The following is a 16199-nucleotide window of genomic DNA, read 5'->3' on the forward strand; positions in this document are numbered from 1 at the left end:
TTAGTCCCAACCTTGATAAAAATTTTGAAACTTATGTTAAGAAGACAGATAGGCCTGAACTGCTCAATTCTCACATCCTCTGTTTTCTTCGGAAGCAAAGCTATTGTTCCAAAATTCAGATGAAACAACTGAAGTTGTCCAGAGAATAGATCATGGAACATCGGTATCAAATCCCCTTTAATTATGTGCCAGCATTTTTTATAAAACTCCGCCGGAAATCCATCTGGCCCCGGACCTTTATTATTCTTCATCTGTGAAATAGCTTCAAACACCTCTTTCTCTAAAAATGGAGCGGTTAATACATCGTTCTCATCTGCAGCAAACTGAGGAACATCCTCAATCCTAGACTCATCCAAGGACACGAAATTATCCTCTCGAGGCCCAAATAGCTGCTTGTAGTAATTGGTTATGTATAATTTTATGTTTTCCTTTTTTAAAATCGTCCCCTCGTCTTGCTCGAGCTGAAAGATTCTTTTCCTTCTATGCTTGTCATTGGCGATCATATGAAAGAATTGAGTGTTGGTATTCCCTTAGACAACTTTGCGAACCTTAACTCACAATGCCCACTTCAATTCCTCCTCTCGCAGAAGTTCTTTCAATCTCATCTCCGCGTCTACTTTAGTATGAAGCTCCGTGGTTTCTAAAATTGTGGACTCGGCTTTTAAATCTAGGGACTGAATAAGTGTAAGGAGCCTTTCCTTTTGAACCTTATAAATCTCACTGAATAAGTGTAAGGAGCCTCAATAAGTGTAATTATTCAGTCCCTAGATTTAAAAGCCGAGGATGGCAATTTTATCCACGGACATGGATACCCATGGATATCCGACCTGAATGGATAGGGTTTGGATATGCTGCATGGATATAATCGTGTATCCATGGGTATACCCAAACCCGACCCGACAATATGCATTAATGGGCAAAAAATTGCTATCCCTACCCCACAGTCACATGTCCCACTGCAATTTTACATGTTGTCATGTAAAACATGCAAAAGAAATTGCACCATCCCCACTGTAACTTCTATTAGTTGACATTCCATCCCCGGTAACATACTCCAGCGCCCCTTTCCTTATTTCATCTCCTCGTTAAATGACTTGTCATTCTCATCTTTTAGAAAAATACTAAATGATATTAGGTTGTTAGTGGACATTGATTTACCAAGTTGATGTTTACAATAAGTGAAGCCTAGCTTGCCACGAGGTGAAGAATGGAAAAGCTTATGTTAACATTATGTTATGTCTTATTTATATGTCTTGAGAGAACCCAATGGATATCCAGTGGGTATAGATATCCATCGGGTTTGGACATGGACACAATTTTTCACCCATGGATTTTTTTCATGGGCGGGCAAAGACTTTCTTCATGGATATGTATATGGATTTGGTATTGTTCAACTCGATCTAAACCCGATCCATTGCCATCCTTAGCTTAGCCCACCCTCGTAAGAAACTTCTCAAGTGCCCAATCTTATTCTGCCATCTCTCAACAGAAGTCCTCCCTCCTGCATCTTTCGCCCATTCCCTGGCTATCAGATCTAAGAAACCTTGTCTTTCAAACCACGCTAGTTCGAAAGAAAAGGTATCTTTATTGCTCACATGCGTTGCCTCACCAGAGTCAACCAGCAAAGGGGTGTGGTCTGAGATTCCGCGAGATAAAGCTTGGACTGTTACCAGAGGGAATTTCTGCTCCCAGTCGACGCTCGCGAGGACTCGATCCAGCTTCTCAAACATCGGGTTTTGCAAGGTACTAGCCCAAGTGAATTTTCTACCCGAAAGCTCTATCTCTCTGAGATCCAAGCTTTCTATAATGGTATTAAACATGAACGACCACTTGTCGTCAAAATTATCATTGTTCTTTTCTTCTCTCCTTTTAATAATGTTAAAGTCACCCCCAACCAAGATTGGAAGCTGCTCACACCCGCAAATACGGACGAGATCCGTTAAAAAGTCTGGTTTGAGTTCTGGCTGCGCGGCACCATATATATACTGCCACCAGTGCCCAATTAAAACCATCGACCTTGGATCTAACCTGAAATTTGATGACGAAATCACCCATAACCACACTTCGGACTTCCAACATCTCACACCTAACCCCAAGTAAGATACCCTCTGATCTTCCTCTTGGGGGAAGGCAATGCCAATCAAAATCGACACCTCCTGATAAAGTACTTAGAAACCGAGGAGAGAAATTGCCCCTTCCTGTTTCAGAGAGGGCGATAAAATCCAACCTATGTTCAATGGAAGCATCCGCTAGAAACCTTCTTTTAGCCAAGTCAGTCAGACCTCTGGTATTCCAAAAGATTCCTCTCATAATTCATCATGGAATTTTTTAGTAGTACGGATCCTAGCACTTCTATGCACCACAGATGTTGGATAAATCTTTCGCCTCCACTTTCTTTTAGGCTTGTTCCGATCCTCCATCTGGTCCTCACAAACGGGCTCCATGGTCCTAACAACCTGATCCTCAATCGGGGCAATATCCCCTAGGGGTATAGAACCGTCATCCTCCTCTGTCTCAGGGAGGGATGGGGCAAAATCCGCACAGAAAGTATCTAGCACCCTGACTCCCAAAGCATCTATGTCGGAATCGTTCATAGGTTTGACCGCTGCTAATTTGCGAATCAATTCCAAAGCGTGTTCCGCTTCAAGGTCCAGGATATCATTAACGAATTTAGAAATTTCACTATCATTACTACCTAGTGAAACTCCTAACTGATTTGCATTGTGAATAATCTCATCATTTGAAAAATGTAGAATGGAATTGGAAGTGTTGACCGACATACCAGTAGTGACTTCAATATCACGAAGCTTGGCTGCCCGCATGGCGCACCTCAGCTGCATGTCATCAACATCCGGCTGGTCCTGGAGGCGGCAGCTCATCTGTCACCCCTCAGACACAGGATTCAGAATGCCTCCAAAAGCGATGACCTCCTCACGAGTGGCCCCGTTTGGGATAAGGCCTCCAGCCCCACCCCCAACGCACGACAAGGCTGCAACACCCGGAGAGTCACCAAGATCCGCCGGCGAGCGCGGGGGGAGTGAGTGCTGGGCCACCTGCCCACGCTCCCCACCCGACCTGGCTCTCTGACTAGAAGGAGTCGCGGCCAGCACAATCGGCGTCCCATCCGGAAGCCCGCGAGGGGAAGTGAAGGCGGGGGCCACCTGCCCCCGCTCCCCACCCGACCCGGCCCTCTGGCCGGAGGGTGCCGTGGCCACCCCGGTCAGCGTCGGCTGGATCCGCACCTGCAGTTGAGCGGACGACGCCGCAGGCTCGGCCACCCTGACCGCCGCAGGAGAAGAAGAGGGGGCCGAGGCCACCTGCCCGGGTGCCCCTCCCAAACCGGTCCCGTCACCGATCGGCAACACAGGCACCTCTGCGGTCGGCCTCGTCGGAGTCCTTGCGTGCAGCAACAATGCTCGATGTAAATTTATCGGATATTATTTTTCAAAAAAGTAAAACTTAATAGCGGCAAAAACACCGAGAAATAAAAACATTCCCTTGCGCATTGAAAAGGTTAACATGCTGCCCAAAAATCAAAGCTGACGGCAGGTCGTTTGCTTTTTTTTCCCTTGTTGAGTAGTTTGCGAGCGAGACCCGAATGATCCCATGGAAAGAAGGCAGCAGCGTCTCTCGTATTGCACACATCTCGGAAGTTTTTTTGCTATTGCGCATTAAGATTCAGCCATCACCCATCAGCTATATATACCACTCCAACGAGGTATCTTATATCTTTTGTTAGTTAGATTCAGCAATACCATGCACTCCATGGGACATGCAAGCACATCTCGAGCCTACAATCCAGCCATACTTCCCACATTTCTGTTTAGAAACAACATTTAATTCTTTCGTCGGGCTCTCTCCAACAATTTTATGTAATTAGAGCCAACCTTAATTCCTTAACTCCCGCACCATACCCTTCGTTGGGCTTGATGATTACTTGACAACTATCCGGCGTATACAAATTGGTGGATTTTTTGTGGATTAAAGCAAGGTGGGATTAATATTCAAGCGAACCCTCTCTATCTAAAAAAATGTTCGCGCTTTTTAAATTTTTTAAAAATGGTTGTGTTTTCGTATTTGTACATAAATTAAAAAATGTTCTGGATTTTCAATAAATGTCCGTGTTTTCAAAGTTTGTTCGGAATGGTTTTGTTCTATTTTTTCACAACTTTAAAAAAATGTTCCTGTTTTCAGAGATTGTTCACAAATCTTATAAATGTTCATGTTATCATTTTCAGGATTTTCAAATAATGTCCCGTTTCCAAAATAGTCTGAAAATGTGTTAAAAACATGTTTTCAAATTTTGTTTGGGTTTTCCAAAAATTGTTTCGAATGTTTTTGTTCAAAATTTTCACAAGTTTTCAGAATTTCTATCGGATTTTTTTAAAATGTTCATGTTTCAATTTCTTCTCTGGAGTTTCATTTTTTTTGTGTTCCCAATTTTGTTCGCAAGTTTTAAAAAATATTTGCGTTTCCACATTATGTTTTGGAATTAAAAAAATGTTCCTATTTGAAAAAATTGTTCGTGATTTTCAGAAAATGTTCGTGTTTTTATAAAATGTTTCATTTTTTAAAATATGTTTAAAAATTTGTAAAGTGTATGCGCTTCACAAAACATTCTGGTATTTTTTTTCAAAAATAGTTGATATCGAAATTTAAAAATTATTTGTATCTGCGCTTCAGATTAGTTCTTAATATTTTGCACTGCTTTATAGCAATTAATGCTCGGTAGGTCAACTGGTTGTAGTGTTATGTTTGTGATATGACATCCTCGGTTCGATTCCCACAAGCGCATCTTTTTTGGGCAGCACTGGGCGCCGGTGCGCCGGCCGAAAGTTTCGGCCGGTCTGCCCCCAGCCGCACGATCTGGCCGCACGAGACCCTCACATCGCAGCCCCTATTTTATTTTTTCCTTACCTTGTCCTCGTCTCCAGCACTCAGAGAGAGGAGCGAGCCAGTCAAGGCCGCCATGGATACGCGGCCACGAAGCCCGCGCTTGCTGCCTTGGCACCGCCTGTGCTCGTCGTCCTCGCCGCCTGTGGTGCTCGTCGCCCCGGCCATGGCGCCGCCCGTGCTTCGTCGCCCCAGCCATGGCACCGCCCCGCGCTCGTCGGAAGCACCCGGTCTAAAAGCACCGCCCCGCGTGTCCCGCTGGTCGCCGCCCACGCCGCTGGTGGACGCCATCACCGCTGGTCGCCGTCCCTCGCCGTCGTCGTCTCATGTGTTTCTCGTCGGCTCCGTGCATGCAGCAGTGTGTCCCCGTAGTTGCAGCTCCCGGTGACGACGGTCGCAGCTCCGGCAATGGCGAACGCAGCTCCGGCGATGGCGAACGCAGCTCCGGCGTGCAGCGGTTGCAGGTCGCAACACCTCCGGCGACGAGTGTCGCAAGAAAACTGTACTCTCTGTTGTGGTGTCGGTAGCAGCAAAAAGAACGACCGGTTGTAGCTGAAGGGAATATGCCCTAGAGGCAATAATAAAGTTATTATTTATTTCCTCATATCATGATAAATGTTTATTATTCATGCTAGAATTGTATTAGCCGGAAACATGATACAAGTGTGAATACATAGACAAACATAAAGTCACTAGTATGCCTCTACTTGACTAGCTCATTAATCAAAGATGGTTATGTTTCCTAACCATAGACATGTGTTGTCATTTGATTAATGGGATCACATCATTAGGATAATGATGTGATTGACATGACCCATTCCGTTAGCTTAGCACTTGATCGTTTAGTATATTGCTATTGCTTTCTTCATGACTTATACAAAGTTCCTGCAACTATGAGATTGTGCAACTCCCGTTTACCGGAAGAACACTTTGTGTGCTACCAAACGTCACAACGTAACTGGGTGATTATAAAGGTGCTCTACAGGTGTTTCCGAAGGTACATGTTGAGTTGGCATAATTTGAGATTAGGTTTTGTCACTCCGATTGTCGGAGAGGTATCTCTGGGCCCTCTCGGTAATACTCATCACCTAAGCCTTGCAAGCATTGTAACTAATGAGTTAGTTATAAGATGATGTGTTACAGAACGAGTAAAGAGACTTGCCGATAACGAGATTGAACTAGGTATTGGATACCGACGATCAAATCTCGAGCAAGTAACATACCGATGACAAAGGGAACAACGTATGTTGTTATGCGGTTTGACCGATAAAGATCTTCGTAGAATATGTAGGAACCAATATGGGCATCCAGGTCCCGCTATTGGTTATTGACCGAGAATGGTTCTAGGTCATGTCTACATAGTTCTCGAACCCGTAGGGTCCGCACGCTTAACGTTACGATGATAGTTTTATTATGAGTTTATAAGTTTTGATGTACCGAAGTTTGTTCGGAGTCCCGGATGTGATCACGGACATGACGAGGAGTCTCGAAATGGTCGAGACATAAAGATTGATATATTGGACGACTATATTCGGACACCGGAAGTGTTCCGGGTGATTTCGGAGAAAACCGGAGTGCCGGGGGGGGTTACCGGAACCCCCCGGGAGAGTATTGGGACTTATGGGCCTTAGGGGAAAGGGGAGAGGGGCGGCCAGCATGGGCCGCACGCCCCCTCCCCCCTCTGGTCCGAATTGGACTAGGAGGGGGGGGGCGGCGCCCCCCCTTTCCTTCCCCCTTTCCCCCTTCCTTCCCCCTCCTAGTAGGAGTAGGAAAGGAGGAGTCCTACTCCTACTAGGAGGAGGATTCCTCCTCCCTTGGCGCGCCCAAGGGGCCGGCCGGCCTCCCCCCTTGCTCCTTTATATACGGGGGCAGGGGGCACCCCATAGACACACAAGTTGATCTACGGATCGTTCCTTAGCCGCGTGCGGTGCCCCCCTCCACCATATTCCACCTCGGTCATATCGTCGCGGAGTTTAGGCGAAGCCCTGCGCCGGTAGAGCATCATCATCGTCACCACGCCGTCGTGCTGACGGAACTCATCCCCGAAGCTTTGCTGGATCGGAGCCCGGGGATCGTCATCGAGCTGAACGTGTGCTGAACTCGGAGGTGCCGTACGTTCGGTGGTTGGATCGGTCGAATCGTGAAGACGTACGACTACATCAACCGCGTTGTCATAACGCTTCCGCTTACGGTCTACGAGGGTACGTGGACTACACTCTCCCCTCTCGTTGCTATGCCATCACCATGATCTTGCGTGTGCGTAGGAATTTTTTTGAAATTACTACGTTCCCCAACAGTGGTATCAGAGCCTAGGTTTTATGCGTTGATGTTATATGCACGAGTAGAACACAAGTGAGTTGTGGGCGATACAAGTCATACTGCTTACCAGCATGTCATACTTTGGTTCGGCGGTATTGTGAGATGAAGCGGCCCAGACCGACATTACGCGTACGCTTACGCGAGACTGGTTTCACCGTTACGAGCACTCGTGCTTAAAGGTGGCTGGCGGGTGTCTGTCTCTCTCACTTTAGCTGAATCGAGTGTGGCTACGCCCGGTCCTTGCGAAGGTTAAAACAGCACCAACTTGACAAACTATCGTTGTGGTTTTTTGATGCGTAGGTAAGAACGGTTCTTGCTAAGCCCGTAGCAGCCACGTAAAATTTGCAACAACAAAGTAGAGGACGTTTAACTTGTTTTTGCAGGGCATGTTGTGATGTGATATGGTCAAGACGTGATGCTATATTTTATTGTATGAGATGATCATGTTTTGTAACCGAAGTTATCGGCAACTGGCAGGAGCCATATGGTTGTCGCTTTATTGTATGAAATGCAAACGCCCTGTAATTGCTTTACTTTATCACTAAGCGGTAGCGATAGTCGTAGAACAAATAGATGGCGTAATGACAACGATGCTATGATGGAGATCAAGGTGTCGCGCCGGTGACGATGGTGATCACGACGGTGCTTCGGAGATGGAGATCACAAGCACAAGATGATGATGGCCATATCATATCACTTATATTGATTGCATGTGATGTTTATCCTTTATGCATCTTATCTTGCTTTGATTGACGGTAGCATTTTAAGATGATCTCTCACTAAAATTATCAAGAAGTGTTCTCCCTGAGTATGCACCGTTGCCAAAGTTCGTCGTGCCCAGACACCACGTGATGATCGGGTGTGATAAGCTCTACGTCCATCTACAACGGGTGCAAGACAATTTTGCACACACGGAATACTCAAGTTAAACTTGACGAGCCTAGCATATGCAGATATGGCCTCGGAACACGGAGACCGAAAGGTTGAGCGTGAATCATATAGTAGATATGATCAACATAGTGATGTTCACCATTGAAAACTACTCCATCTCACGTGATGATCGGTTATGGTTTAGTTGATTTGGATCACGTGATCACTTAGATGACTAGAGAGATGTCTGTCTAAGTGGGAATTCTTAAGTAATATGATTAATTGAACTTAAATTTATCATGAACTTAGTACCTGATAGTATTTCGCTTGTCTATGTTTGTTTGTAGATAGATGGCTCGTGCTGTTGTTCCGTTGAATTTTAATGCGTTCCTTGAGAAAGCAAAGTTGAAAGATGATGGTAGCAATTACACGGACTGGGTCCGTAACCTGAGGATTATCCTCATTGCTGCACAGAAAAGTTACGTCCTGGAAGCACCGCTGGGTGCCAGGCCTGCTGCTGATGCAACTGACGACGTTAAGAACGTCTGGCAGAGCAAAGCTGATGACTACTCTATAGTTCAGTGTGCCATGCTTTACGGCTTAGAACCGGGTCTTCAACGATGTTTTGAACGTCATGGAGCATATGAGATGTTCCAGGAGTTGAAGTTAATATTTCAAGCAAATGCCCGGATTGAGAGATATGAAGTCTCCAATAAGTTCTACAGCTGCAAGATGGAGGAGAATAGTTCTGTCAGTGAGCATATACTCAAAATGTCTGGGTATAATAATCACTTGATTCAACTGGGAGTTAATCTTCCGGATGATAGCGTCATTGACAGAATTCTCCAATCACTGCCACCAAGCTACAAGAGCTTTGTGATGAACTATAATATGCAAGGGATGAACAAGACTATTCCCGAGCTCTTCGCAATGCTAAAAGCTGCGGAGGTAGAAATCAAGAAGGAGCATCAAGTGTTGATGGTCAACAAGACCACTAGTTTCAAGAAAAAGGGCAAAGGGAAGAAGAAGGGGAACTTCAAGAAGAACAGTAAGCAAGTTGCTGCTCAAGAGAAGAAACCCAAGTCTGGACCTAAGCCTGAAACTGAGTGCTTCTACTGCAAGCAGACTGGTCACTGGAAGCGGAACTGCCCCAAGTATTTGGCGGATAAGAAGGATGGCAAAGTGAACAAAGGTATATGTGATATACATGTTATTGATGTGTACCTAACTAGAGCTCGTAGTAGCACCTGGGTATTTGATACTGGTTCTGTTGCTAATATTTGCAACTCGAAACAGGGACTACGGAATAAGCAAGCACTGGCCAAGGACGAGGTGACGATGCGCGTGGGAAACGGTTCCAAAGTCGATGTGATCGCGGTCGGCACGCTACCTCTAAATCTACCTTCAGGATTAGTTTTAGACCTAAATAATTGTTATTTGGTGCCAGCGTTGAGCATGAACATTATATCTGGATCTTGTTTGATGCGAGACGGTTATTCATTTAAATCAGAGAATAATGGTTGTTCTATTTATATGAGTAATATCTTTTATGGTCATGCACCCTTGAAGAGTGGTCTATTTTTATTAAATCTCGATAGTAGTGATACACATATTCATAGTGTTGAAACCAAAAGATGCAGAGTTGATAATGATAGTGCAACTTATTTGTGGCACTGCCGTTTGGGTCATATCGGTGTAAAGCGCATGAAGAAACTCCATACTGATGGACTTTTGGAATCACTTGATTATGAATCACTTGGTACTTGCGAACCGTGCCTTATGGGCAAGATGACTAAAACGCCGTTCTCCGGAACTATGGAGCGAGCAACTGATTTGTTGGAAATCATACATACTGATGTTTGTGGCCCAATGAATGTTGAGGCTCGCGGCGGGTATCGTTATTTTCTCACCTTCACAGATGATTTGAGCAGATATGGGTATATCTACTTGATGAAACACAAGTCTGAAACATTTGAAAAGTTCAAAGAATTTCAGAGTGAAGTGGAAAATCATCGTAACAAGAAAATAAAGTTTCTACGATCTGATCGTGGAGGAGAGTATTTGAGTTATGAGTTTGGCCTACACTTGAAACAATGTGGAATAGTTTCGCAACTCACGCCACCTGGAACACCACAACGAAATGGTGTGTCCGAACGTCGTAATCGTACTTTACTTGATATGTGCGATCTATGATGTCTCTTACTGATTTACCGCTATCGTTTTGGGGTTATGCTTTAGAGACGGCCGCATTCACGTTAAATAGGGCACCATCAAAATCCGTTGAGACGACGCCTTATGAACTGTGGCTTGGCAAGAAACCAAAGTTGTCGTTTCTTAAAGTTTGGGGCTGCAAAGCTTATGTGAAGAAACTTCAGCCAGATAAGCTCGAACCTAAATCGGAGAAATGTGTCTTCATAGGATACCCAAAAGAGACTGTTGGCTACACCTTCTATCACAGATCCGAAGGCAAGACATTCGTTGCTAAGAATGGATCCTTTCTAGAGAAGGAGTTTCTTTCGAAAGAAGTGAGTGGGAGGAAAGTAGAACTTGATGAGATAACTGTATCTACTCCCTTATTGGAAAGTAGTTCATCACGAGAACCGGTTCCTATGACAACTACACCAATTAGTGAGAAAGCTAATGATAATGATCATGAAACTTCATATCAAGTTTCTACTGAACCTCGTAGGTCTACCAGAGTAAGATCCGCACCAGAGTGGTACGGTAATCCTATTCTGGAAATCATGTTACTTGACCATGATGAACCTACGAACTATGAAGAAGCGATGATGAGCCCGGATTCCGCAAAATGGCTAGAAGCCATGAAATCTGAGATGGGATCCATGTATGAAAACAAAGTATGGACTTTGGTTGACTTGCCCGATGATCGGCAAGCCATTGAGAATAAATGGATCTTTAAGAAGAAGACTGACGCTGATGGTAATATAACTATCTATAAAGCTCGACTTGTTGCAAAAGGTTTTTGACAAGTTCAAGGGGTTGACTACGATGAGACTTTCTCACCCGTAGCGATGCTTAAGTCCGTCCGAATCATGTTAGCTATTGCTGCATTTCATGATTATGAAATTTGGCAAATGGATGTCAAGACTGCATTCTTGAATCGATTTCTAGAAGAAGAGTTGTATATGATGCAGCCGGAAGGTTTTGTTGATCCAAAAGGTGCTGACAAAGTGTGCAAGCTCCAGCGTTCCATTTATGGACTGGTGCAAGCATCTCGGAGTTGGAATAAACGCTTTGATAGTGTGATCAAAGCATATGGTTTTATACAGACTTTTGGAGAAGCCTGTATTTACAAGAAAGTGAGTGGGAGCTCTGTAGCATTTCTAATTTTATATGTAGATGACATATTATTAATTGGAAATGATATAGAATTTCTGGATAGCATAAAAGAATACTTGAATAAAAGTTTTTCAATGAAAGACCTCGTGAAGCTGCTTACATATTGGGCATCAAGATCTATAGAGATAGATCAAGATGCTTAATAGGACTTTCACAAAGCACATACCTTGACAAAATTTTGAAAAAGTTCAAAATGGATCAGGCAAAGAAAGGATTCTTGCCTGTACTACAAGGTGTGAAGTTGAGTCAAACTCAATGCCCGACCACAGCAGAAGATAGAGAGAAAATAAAAAATGTTCCCTATGCTTCAGCCATAGGATCTATCATGTATGCAATGCTATGTACCAGACCTGGCGTATGCTTAGCAATAAGCTTGGCAGGAAGGTACCAAAATAATCCAGGAGTGGATCACTGGACAGCGGTCAAGAACATCCTAAAATACCTGAAAAGGACTAAGGATATGTTTCTCGTATATGGAGGTGACAAAGAGCTAGTCGTAAACGGTTACGTCGATGCAAGCTTTAACACTGATCCGGACGATTCTAAATCGCAAACCAGATACGTGTTTTTATTAAATGGTGGAGCTGTAAGTTGGTGCAGTTCTACACAAAGCGTCGTAGCGGGATCTACATGTGAAGTAGAGTACATAGCTGCTTCGGAAGCAGCAAATGAAGGAGTCTGGATGAAGGAGTTCATTTCCGATCTAGGTGTCATACCTAGTGCATCGGGACCAATGAAGATCTTCTGTGACAATACTGGTGCAATTGCCTTGGCAAAGGAATCCAGATTTCACAAAGAGGACCAAGCACATCAAGAGACGCTTCAATTCCATCCGGGACAAAGTCTAAGTGCAAGACACAGAGATTTGCAAGATACATACGGATCTGAATGTTGCAGACCCGTTGACTAAGCCTCTCTCACGAGCTAAACATGATCAGCACCAAGACTCCATGGGTGTTAGAATCATTACTATGTAATCTAGATTATATACTCTAGTGCAAGTGGGAGACTGAAGGAAATATGCCCTAGAGGCAATAATAAAGTTATTATTTATTTCCTCATATCATGATAAATGTTTATTATTCATGCTAGAATTGTATTAACCGGAAACATGATACATGTGTGAATACATAGACAAACATAAAGTCACTAGTATGCCTCTACTTGACTAGCTCATTAATCAAAGATGGTTATGTTTCCTAACCATAGACATGTGTTGTCATTTGATTAATGGGATCACATCATTAGGATAATGATGTGATTGACATGACCCATTCCGTTAGCTTAGCACTTGATCGTTTAGTATATTGCTATTGCTTTCTTCATGACTTATACAAAGTTCCTGCAACTATGAGATTGTGCAACTCCCGTTTACCGAAAGAACACTTTGTGTGCTATCAAACGTCACAACGTAACTGGGTGATTATAAAGGTGCTCTACAGGTGTTTCCGAAGGTACATGTTGAGTTGGCATAATTCGAGATTAGGTTTTGTCACTCCGATTGTCGGAGAGGTATCTCTGGGCCCTCTCGGTAATACTCATCACCTAAGCCTTGCAAGCATTGTAACTGATGAGTTAGTTATAAGATTATGTGTTACAGAACGAGTAAAGAGACTTGCCGGTAACGATATTGAACTAGGTATTGGATACCGACGATCAAATCTCGGGCAAGTAACATACCGATGACAAAGGGAACAACGTATGTTGTTATGCGGTTTGACCGATAAAGATCTTCGTAGAATATGTAGGAACCAATATGGGCATCCAGGTCCCGCTATTGGTTATTGACCGAGAATGGTTCTAGGTCATGTCTACATAGTTCTCGAACCCGTAGGGTCCGCACGCTTAACGTTACGATGACAGTTTTATTATGAGTTTATAAGTTTTGATGTACCGAAGTTTGTTCGGAGTCCCGGATGTGATCACGGACATAACGAGGAGTCTCGAAATGGTCGAGACATAAACATTGATATATTGGACGACTATATTCGGACACCGGAAGTGTTCCGGGTGATTTCGAAGAAAACCGGAGTGCCGGGGGGGGGTTACCGGAACCCCCCGGGAGAGTATTGGGCCTTATGGGCCTTAGGGGAAAGGGGAGAGGGGCGGCCAGCATGGGCCGCGCGCCCCCTCCCCCCTCTGGTACGAATTGGACTAGGAGGGGGGGGGGGCGGCGCCCCCCCTTTCCTTCCCCCTTTCCCCCTTCCTTCCCCCTCCTAGTAGGAGTAGGAAAGGAGGAGTCCTACTCCTACTAGGAGGAGGATTCCTCCTCCCTTGGCGCGCCCAAGGGGCCGGCCGGCCTCCCCCCCTTGCTCCTTTATATACGGGAGCAGGGGGACACCCCATAGACACACAAGTTGATCTACGGATCGTTCCTTAGCCGTGTGCGGTGCCCCCTCCACCATATTCCACCTCGGTCATATCGTCGCGGAGTTTAGGCGAAGCCCTGCGCCGGTAGAGCATCATCATCGTCACCACGTCGTCGTGCTGACGGAACTCATCCCCGAAACTTTGCTGGATCGGAGCCCGGGGATCGTCATTGAGCTGAACGTGTGCTGAACTCGGAGGTGCCGTACATTCGGTGCTTGGATCGGTCGAATCGTGAAGACGTACGACTACATCAACCGCGTTGTCATAACGCTTCCGCTTACGGTCTACGAGGGTACATGGACTACACTCTCGCCTCTCGTTGCTATGTCATCACCATGATCTTGCGTGTGCGTAGGAATTTTTTTAAAATTACTACGTTCCCCAACAGTAGCAAAAATGGGTAACGGTTCCAGCAAATTAAAAGCTCGCCGGCGCTGCCCGTCGTCGCCGTTGTAGCAAAAATGTCAACCGATTGTAGCTTCTATGGCTGTCGGTTGCAGCAAAAACATTGATGTCGACCGCCCACTGCATATGGTGGTAGCAAACCATGTCGCCGATGGTAGCAAATGAAGTTGTCGGTGGTAGCAAAACAAAACATTGGTTCCAGCAAAAAAAGAATCAGCGACAAATACAGTAGTTGGTTCCAGCAAAAAAGTTTATAGGTTGTAGCATCCATCATGGCGGATGTAGCATCTCCCACGACCGGTTGCAGCACTCCGTAAAAGAAAAAGCAAAAGCTGTGTGGGCACATCCATGGCGATGCAACATCGTCATAAGTGTTGACCTCGCAGCGATGTGTGCGCGGGGAGCAACAAGGGGGACTGGAGTCTCGGCTGTGAGGTGCTTCCATTCAGCACCACCGCCTCCCATGCAGAAAACCAGCAACTGGCGAGGGGTTGCTACGGAAGGAAAAAGATGCAACGGTGAAGTGTAGATACGGATGGAGGAAGAAGAAGCAAGAAGAAAAGGATAAGGAATGTTTGGTGGAGAGTGGGCCACATGGCCTAGTCCAGCTGTACCCCGAGTAGAAAAACGGTTTGTTAGATCCCACTCAAACGAACGCGTCCCGTGCGACCGGCTGAACCTTCGGCCGGTGCGCCGATTGGAAAGGTTTCCCCATCTTTTTTTGAGGTACAGTATGTCATCGTAGCCTATCATTATCTTCATGGACCGGCCCAGACGTTCGAGAAAATCACATACGAACATAAAAAATAATCCCAACGTCCCATGACGGACGAAAATTAGATAGGTCCCACCGAAAAATACCATGGAACAAAGAATATTATGACCAAACCAAGAATACCTATTCCTTTTAATAATAGATAGATATAGATATATATAGATATAGATTACTTTCTCAATTCGGTGCACTAGTCTCATGATCCAAATATCCGCATCGATAATACAACAAACAAATCAATGAAAGCAACTAGCATCTCTATATATTATTTTTGCATAAAAAGCCCAAGGCTATATATTAAATAAGACTAGCCCTTATAAGAATATGAAATTACAGATAAGTACTTGAAAAATTTAGCGTCGTGGTGGTGCGTCGTGACCTGAGCTCGTTGTCTCCTTTGAACCTGCATCTTACCCTAGCGACCTTTTTTTTGCGGGGCCCTAGCGACCTTGTTGAAAATCAAGGACTTGAAAAAGCATCGGCCAAAAATACATTGGCGCTGGAGTGAATTACGAAACCTTTTATCCTAGAGTTGGATTGCATCGCAAGCATGGCCTTAATCAGTCCCTGGTAGCAGGTCCCCTATAGCAGCCAGGGTGGAGGAGTCCGGACGCCTGCTACGATCTTGGCGTGAGCAATCTTTTTTTGATAAAATTTTTAATCTATTCATCATCAATCATGATAGTACAACGAATATCAGAAATAATAAAAATTACATCCAGATCTGTAGAACACCTAGCGACGACTACAAGCACTGAAACAAGTCAAAGGCGCGTCGCCGTCATCGTTCCTCCCTCACTCGAGCCGGGCAAAACTAGTAGTAGTAGAAACAAGAACTCAGTAGCTCATGCACTTGCTCAGATGGGTAAGACGTCCTCTCGCATGGGAGTAATTGATAAAAAAAACTATCACATTTGGGGTATCGGTTCCTTTCAAATTTTTGGCTTAAACCTACTCCCTCCGTTTTCGTAATGTAGTGCGTATAGATTTAAAAAAAATGAACTATGCAAACTGACCAAGTTTATAGAGGAAAGTATATATACGTAGATACCAAATATAAAATATGAAACTACATTTTATGATGAATCTAATGATGTATGTTTGACAATCTAGATGTAAATGTTTTTCTTCACAAACTTGGTCAAAGTTTGTGAGGTTTTATTTTTCAAAAAAATAATAATACACAGTGCATTATGGAACGGAGGGA

The sequence above is a fragment of the Triticum aestivum genome, chromosome 5B, assembly GCF_018294505.1.
Source record: "Triticum aestivum cultivar Chinese Spring chromosome 5B, IWGSC CS RefSeq v2.1, whole genome shotgun sequence".
Lineage (NCBI taxonomy): Eukaryota > Viridiplantae > Streptophyta > Magnoliopsida > Poales > Poaceae > Triticum > Triticum aestivum.